The sequence below is a fragment of the Rutidosis leptorrhynchoides genome, chromosome 1 (assembly GCF_046630445.1).
Source record: "Rutidosis leptorrhynchoides isolate AG116_Rl617_1_P2 chromosome 1, CSIRO_AGI_Rlap_v1, whole genome shotgun sequence".
In the NCBI taxonomy this organism is placed as follows: domain Eukaryota; kingdom Viridiplantae; phylum Streptophyta; class Magnoliopsida; order Asterales; family Asteraceae; genus Rutidosis; species Rutidosis leptorrhynchoides.
The window spans coordinates 507,424,109-507,433,363 of record NC_092333.1 but is presented as its reverse complement, the minus strand read 5'-3'; positions in this window follow the sequence as shown (position 1 = coordinate 507,433,363).

The following is a 9,255-nucleotide window of genomic DNA, read 5'->3' as shown; positions in this document are numbered from 1 at the left end:
TATACAAGTCATTTAACATATAAAGAAGGATAAGTAGTTGGGTTCCAGCTGTGATCACGATAGAAAAAGAAATCCTCATCAAAAAGTGGATCCAATATACTTTACAACAAAATTATAAGTATACAGTGTGTTAATGGACCCACTAGCTTTAGGAGATGTCGATATGTACCTAAATTCGATGGCTTTCTGTTCGGTGGAGGGTTTGAGATATCCAGCTCAAGTAATATCGACCCAAGTCTTAATGAAGCCAAGAAGTAATGAGATTGGGTCGATGTTGTGAAGGGAAAAAAAAGATATAGGAACGGATAACTACAGGTTCAAGTGATATAAAAGTATAGCATGCGTTTTCTTTTTTATTCCTTCGTTTCAATCTGGCCGACCAAGTAGATGCTGTGTTATTTTATTTTCTTTCTTTACTACTCGATAACACCACCGATGTTCTTGTTTTCTTTCTTCCTAAACCTAAACGTAGATCTGTTTAATAAGGATTTGGACTGCCAGGGCTAGTTGGGTCGAGGTTAATTAGGAAATTCAGTAGGGTCAGATCCTGATAAATGTTGTTGGGCCGTGACCCAATTCAGTTCGTTTTGGGCTGCTATGCTGTGTCATAAACGATGAGTATTGATGATGATATCGGATAGGATATACGTGATGTATGATGATGATAAATCATGATAATGATGAAGATAGGATGATAATGGTATGATTATGTTATTATATGCGTATGATGATAATTAGAAGATGATTAGATTAGGAAGAAGATGAATTAATTAAAGGGAATACGGGTTATATAGATTTGGAAATAGATTTATATCAGAAAAACAGAAGCGGACGAGTGGTTAAGTATTGATTCGGGTTTGCAAGTGGTCGTGTGTTCGAGTCCAAGCATCGACTGTTTTATTTTTGGGACTCATTTTATTTGAGGTAGTCTTTACTTACTTACTTATTATTGTTATTATTAGTGTTATTGTTATTATTAAAGTATAAGTATTATTAATATTATCATAATTATTATAATCACTATAAGTATTAATAATATTATTACTAGTAGTAATCTTATCATTTTAGGTATTATTGTTATTATTATTACTAATATTAACATATGTATTATTATTATTATAACTATGGTCATTATTATTATTATTATTATCATTGTTATAAACATAATACAAATTATCATTATAAATATTATTGTTAGTATCATTTGATAAATTATTGGTAATATTATTGTTATTATCAACAAAAGTATTAGTAATAAAAAAAGTCATTTTCATTATTAATGATAATATGATTATTGTATGGTTATAATTAAACTTATTATCAATATTAACAAAATAGATATTTTCATTATTAAAAACTAAGTATTATTACCAAAAATTAATATTTTCATGACCATTATTACTAAATTATTCATTTATTATAAACTACTGTTATTATCATTATTATAAGATTCATTATAAAAACTATCATTTTTGTTACAAATATATATTTTGTACCAAAAATATAATAAATACGTATGAATATATTAATAGTTTATATACCTACATGTTAAACCAAATAACTTTATTTATATAAATACTTATACATAACAAACGAATTTTTTTCTTTATACTAACCATAAATATAGATAGATATTAAACAGTTTGAAAGTATACACAAACTAAATAAGTATAATATATAATTTAAGATATAACATATAAATTTGTTCGATTACGAATATACCTTTTAATATATATACACAAATGATATAGGTTCGTGAATCCGAGGCCAAACCTATACTTGTTCAATGTCGTTCTATGTATTTTTACTACAAAATACAATAGGTGAGTTTCATTTGATTCCCTTTTCACTCTTTACATTTTTGGGACAGAGAATAAATGCGCATTTATAAATGTTTAACGCAATAGACACAAGTACCTTAATTGCATTCTATGATAGAATTATCTGGGATTGGGATTGATTATTATAACACGCATTAGCCCCCGGTTTCCGTTAGAGCGTATGAGCTCCCGAGCCGGGTGGATGGTTTATTATTGATGACATTTTGGCACCAGTTGTCCTATATTTTATAAACATGTGTTCAGCCGTGGGGTGTAAAGACCGGCACAGAGGTTCTATATTTTGAAGGCACATGTATTCAGCCGTGGGGTGAAAGACCGGCACAGATGGTTACTATTATATTTTGAATCCTCACCTGGTGTTCTTCATATGAAAGATATTTTTTGTGCAGTTGGAATGGGACTTCTGCACGTTTTATAATATTTAAAATCTTGTGGTTTATTAAAATGATGAAAATGAAATGATTACTATAAACCGATGAACTCACCAACCTTTTGGTTGACACTTGAAAGCATGTTTATTCTCAGGTTTGAAAGAAATCTTCCGCTGTGCATTAGCTCATTTTAAGGATATTACTTGGAGTCATTCATGACATATTTCAAAAGATGTTGCATTCGAGTCATTGAAGTTCATTAGAGATTATTAAGTAAATGACGGATTAGATCATTTATAGTTGGATATTATGAAATGGTATGCATACCTGTCAACTTTCGATGAAATGAAAGTCTGTCTTTTGAAAACGAATGCAATGTTTGTAAAATGTATCATTTAGAGGTTAAGTACCTCGCGATGAAATCAACTATTATGAATCGTTTATAATCGATATGGACTTCGTCCGTATGGATTAGGATGGGGCACTTCAGCTGTCTTGTCAACGGTCACAATGGTTATGTTCCACAAGACCAAGGATGGGAAGTAGTCATAGTAAAACCAGAATGCATGACTTGTTTCTGGACATATGAATTACGTGTCTTTATTGCCTTTGTTGAACGACTTGCGTATTAACTAGAATTGTCTTCGCAACTGTTTTGTATCAGAGTTTTTATGTGCTATATTTCATGCTATATGTAAAATAGCGGTATTGTAAGTTTGCAAAATATTGTATAAAAGTTTAAATGTGAAATATTATTATAATCAGTTTTCATATAGAATTGTAGTAGTTGAATTGTATGTTAGCTACTAAGTATGAACTTAATGGGTAGGTATTACCCGAATTAAAACTTATAAAACGCTAATATGAAGAAATTTTTTTTATAAATGAGTTCATATTATGCTACAGAATACTATTGACTACTCTTAATATTCTATATGATTAACTTAATTCTTTTGGCTATTTTTGAAGGAAATGGCACCGACTACTCGTCAGAAATTGAACATGAGTGAGGAAGACTTCCATGCTTTCCTTGCATCAAATATAGCCGCAGTACAGGCTGTAATGCAAAACAACAATAACTCAGGGTTTAGCAGTGGAGTTAACTCCACAGGAAACCGTATAGGATGCTCCTACAAGGCTTTCACTGCCTGTAAACCTCTAGAATTCGATGGAACTGAACGACCAGTCGGATTGAAACGATGGACCGAAAAGGTCGAATCTGTGTTTGCTATAAGCAAATGTGTTGAGGAAGATAAGGTAAAGTACGCCACGCATACCTTCACAGGTACTGCATTAACATGGTGGAATACCTATCTCGAATAAGTGGGACAAGATGGTGCTTACACACTACCGTCGCACCAACAATCATAACTACAATCGCACCAATTTTCGCAACAACAAATGCAACAACAACAACCACCCCAGCAACAACTACAACAACCGTTTCAACAACAATAATAACCGCAACAACAACAATCCTAACAATAACAATAAGAGGCAGAAATTCTGCCAGAGATGTGAAGGATACCATCTAACTGGGCTCTATACAGCAGTGTATACTAAGTGTAATAGAAAGGGCCATGGTGCGACAAAGTGCAAAATCTACGGATCAATGGCTAAGGGAACAAATAATGCCGGAACAAGTTATGCAGACATTACTTGTTTCGGATGCGGGAAGAAGGGCCATTACAAAAATATGTGTCCAAATCAGGGGGATAATAATGGGCAAGGCTAAGGAAGAGTCTTCAACATTAATGCGGTTGAAGCGCAGGAAGACCCGGAGCTTGTTACGGGTACGTTTCTTATTGACAATACATCTGCTTATGTTTTATGTGATTCGGGTGCGGATAGAAGCTATATGAGTAAGGATTTCTGTGCTAAATTAAGTTGTCCATTGATGCCTTTGGATAATAAGTTTATACTAGAATTAGCAAACGGTAAATTAATTGCAGCAGATAATATATGTCGGAATCGAGAAATTAAACTGGTTAGCGAAACATTTAAGATTGATTTGATACCAGTAGAGTTAGGGAGTTTTGATGTGATAATCTGCATGGACTGGTTGAAAGAGGTGAAAGCAGAGATTGTATGTTACAAAAATGCAATTCGCATTGTACGAGAAGAAGGAAAACCCTTAATGGTGTACGGAGAAAAGACCAACGCGAAGCTAAATCTTATTAGTAATTTGAAGGCGCAAAAGTTAATAAGAAAGGGTTGCTATGCTGTTCTAGCACACGTCAAGAAAGTACAAACTGAAGAAAAGAGCATCAATGATGTTCCCGTCGTAAAAGAATTTCCCGATGTATTTTCGAAAGAATTACCGGGATTACCTCCACACCGATCCGTTGAATTTCAAATAGATCTTGTACTGGGAGCTGCACCAATAGCTCGTGCTCCATACAAACTCGGACCCAGCAAAATGAAGGAACTTCAAAGCCAATTACAAGAACTTCTAGAGCGTGGTTTCATACGACCAAGTACATCACCATGGGGAGCTCCTGTTTTGTTTGTCAAAAAGAAGGATGGTACATTCAGGTTGTGTATCGACTACCGAGAGTTGAACAAACTTACCATCAAGAACCATTACCTATTACCGAGAATCGAAGATTTATTTGATCAACTACAAGGCTCGTCGGTTTATTCGAAGATTGATTTACGTTCTGGGTATCACCAAATGCGGGTGAAGGAGGATGACATTCCGAAGACTGCTTTTAGGACGCGTTACGGTCATTACGAGTTTATGGTTATGCCATTTGGATTGACTAACACACCAGCTGTGTTCATGGACCTCATGAACCGAGTGTGTGGGCCATATTGAAATGTCCCGTTCTTATTGATTAAAAACGTTCCATATTAATTGATTTCGTTGCGAGGTTTTGACCTCTATATGAGACGTTTTTCAAAGACTGCATACATTTTAAAACAAACCTTAACCTTTATTTCATCAATAAAGGTTTAAAAAGCTTTACGTAGATTATCAAATAATGATAATCTAAAATATCCTGTTTACACACGACCATTACATAATGGTTTACAATACAAATATGTTACAACAAAATAAGTTTCTTGAATGCAGTTTTTACACAATATCATACAAGCATGGACTCCAAATCTCGTCCTTATTTAAGTATGCGACAGCGGAAGCTCTTAATAATCACCTGAGAATAAACATGCTTAAAACGTCAACAAAAATGTTGGTGAGTTATAGGTTTAACCTATATATATCAAATCGTAACAATAGACCACAAGATTTCATATTTCAATACACATCCCATACATAGAGATAAAAATCATTCATATGGTGAACACCTGGTAACCGACATTAACAAGATGCATATATAAGAATATCCCCATCATTCCGGGACACCCTTCGGATATGATATAAATTTCGAAGTACTAAAGCATCCGGTACTTTGGATGGGGTTTGTTAGGCCCAATAGATCTATCTTTAGGATTCGCGTCAATTAGGGTGTCTGTTCCCTAATTCTTAGATTACCAGACTTAATAAAAAGGGGCATATTCGATTTCGATAATTCAACCATAGAATGTAGTTTCACGTACTTGTGTCTATTTTGTAAATCATTTATAAAACCTGCATGTATTCTCATCCCAAAAATATTAGATTTTAAAAGTGGGACTATAACTCACTTTCACAGATTTTTACTTCTTCGGGAAGTAAGACTTGGCCACTGGTTGATTCACGAACCTATAACAATATATACATATATATCAAAGTATGTTCAAAATATATTTACAACACTTTTAATATATTTTGATGTTTTAAGTTTATTAAGTCAGCTGTCCTCGTTAGTAACCTACAACTAATTGTCCACAGTTAGATATACAGAAATAAATCGATAAATATTATCTTGAATCAATCCACGACCCAGTGTATACGTATCTCAGTATTGATCACAACTCAAACTATACATATTTTGGAATCAACCTCAACCCTGTATAGCTAACTCCAACATTCACATATAGAGTGTCTATGGTTGTTCCGAAATATATATAGATGTGTCGACATGATAGGTCGAAACATTGTATACGTGTCTATGGTATCTCAAGATTACATAATATACAATACAAGTTGATTAAGTTATGGTTGGAATAGATTTGTTACCAATTTTCACGTAGCTAAAATGAGAAAAATTATCCAATCTTGTTTTACCCATAACTTCTTCATTTTAAATCCGTTTTGAGTTAATCAAATTGCTATGGTTTCATATTGAACTCTATTTTATGAATCTAAACAGAAAAAGTATAGGTTTATAGTCAGAAAAATAAGTTACAAGTCGTTTTTGTAAAGGTAGTCATTTCAGTCGAAAGAACGACGTCTAGATGACCATTTTAGAAAACATACTTCCACTTTGAGTTTAACCATAATTTTTGGATATAGTTTTATGTTCATAATAAAAATAATTTTCTCAGAATAACAAATTTTAAATCAAAGTTTATCATAGTTTTTAATTAACTAACCCAAAACAGCCCGCGGTGTTACTACGACGGCGTAAATCCAGTTTTACGGTGTTTTTCGTGTTTCCAGGTTTTAAATCATTAAGTTAGCATATCATATAGATATAGAACATGTGTTTAGTTAATTTTAAAAGTCAATTTAGAAGGATTAACTTTTGTTTGCGAACAAGTTTAGAATTAACTAAACTATGTTCTAGTGATTACGAGTTTAAACCTTCGAATAAGATAGTTATATATATATGAATCGAATGATGTTATGAACATCATTACTACCTCAAGTTTAGTAGGTAAACCTACTGGAAGTGTCAAGAAATTATCTAGCTTCAAAGGATCTTGGATGGCTTGAAAGTTCTTGAAGTAGGATCATGACACAAAAACAAGTTCAAGTAAGATTTTTACTCGAATTAAGATAGTTTATAGTTATAGAAATTGAATCAAAGTTTGAATATGAATATTAACTTGAATAAGAAAGATAACCTACTGTATATAACAAAGGTTTCTTGATCTTAGATGATTACTTGGAATGGATTAGAAAGCTTGGAAGTAAATTAGTAAACTTGAAGGGATTTTTGAAGTGTTCTTGAAGTGTTCTTCCTATGATGATTATAGCTTGATTCTTGAAGTGATTTTTGATGAAGATGATGAATAACTACTGGAAAAATACGTTCATAATAGTGTGTGTGTGTGTGTGTTGAGAGAGAATTAGAAAGAGAATTGGAAGTGAAATGGAGTGAATGATGAGTGGTAATTGGTGAGTGGTGAGTGGGGTTAAAAGGAGTTCTAGTTAGTTGAATAGCTCATGGTAGAAGTTAAAATTGATTAGTCATACATGACATAATCAAGAGTGGAATCCCATGCTAGTTCCTATTGGTATATACCCATAGTAAGTACTTTTTGAAGCTGTGTATAATACGGGTAAGAATACGACTAGAATTCTTGATGAAAGAAAAGAATGGGAAAGTGACTGTAACCATTTTCGTTAAGTATGAGTGTTTTGATATATGTCTTGAAGTCTTCCAAAAGTATTTTAATACATCTAAATACACTACATGTATATACATTTTAACTGAGTCGTTAAGTCATCGTTAGTCGTTACATGTAAGTGTTGTTTTGAAACCTTTAAGTTAACGATCTCAATTAATGTTGTTAACCCATTGTTTATTATATCTAATGAGATGTTAAATTATTATATTATCATGATATTATGATATATTAATATATCTTAATATGATATATATACATTTAAATGTCGTTACAACGATAATCGTTACATATATGTCTCGTTTCGAAATCCTTAAGTTAGTAGTCTTGTTTATATGTATAAAACTCATTGTTAATATACTTATGGAGATACTTACTTATCATAATCTCATGTTAACCACATGTATATCCATATATATATATATATATATATCGTCATGTCATTTTTACAAGTTTTAATGTTCGTGAATCGCCGGTCAACTTGGGTGGTTAATTGTCTATATGAAACATATTTCAATTAATCAAGTCTTAACAAGTTTGATTGCTTAACATGTTGGAAACATTTAATCATGTAAATATCAATCTCAATTAATATATATAAACATGGAAAAGTTCGGGTCACTACAGTACCTACCCGTTAAATAAATTTCGTCCCGAAATTTTAAGAAGTTTGATGTGTTGACGTATCTTCAGGAAATAAATGCGGGTATTTCTTCTTCATCTGATCTTCTCATTCCCAGGTGAACTCGGGTCCTCTACGAGCATTCCATCGAACCTTAACAATTGGTATCTTGTTTTGCTTAAGTCTTTTAACCTCACGATCCATTATTTCGACGGGTTCTTCGATGAATTGAAGTTTTTCGTTGATTTGGATTTCATCTAATGGAATAGTGAGATCTTCTTTAGCAAAACATTTCTTCAAATTCGAGACGTGGAAAGTGTTATGTACAGCCGCAAGTTGTTGAGGTAATTCAAGTCGGTAAGCTACTGGTCCGACACGATCAATAATCTTGAATGGTCCAATATACCTTGGATTTACCAAATCTAACAATGCCTTTCCAAGGTGCAACTTTAAGCATGACCATCTCTCCAATTTCAAATTCTATATCTTTTCTTTTAATGTCAGCGTAGCACTTTTGTCGACTTTGGGCGGCTTTCAACCGTTGTTGAATTTGGATGATCTTCTCGGTAGTTTCTTGTATAATCTCTGGACCCGTAATCTGTCTATCCCCCACTTCACTCCAACAAATTGGAGACCTGCACTTTCTACCATAAAGTGCTTCAAACGGCGCCATCTCAATGCTTGAATGGTAGCTGTTGTTGTAGGAAAATTCTGCTAACGGTAGATGTCGATCCCAACTGTTTCCAAAATCAATAACACATGATCGTAGCATGTCTTCAAGCGTTTATTTCGTCCTTTCGCTCTGCCCATCAGTTTGTGGATGATAGGCAGTACTCATGTCTAGACGAGTTCCTAATGCTTGCTGTAATGTCTGCCAGAATCTTGAAATAAATCTGCCATCCCTATCAGAGATAATAGAGATTGGTATTCCATGTCTGGAGACGACTTCCTTCAAATACAGTCG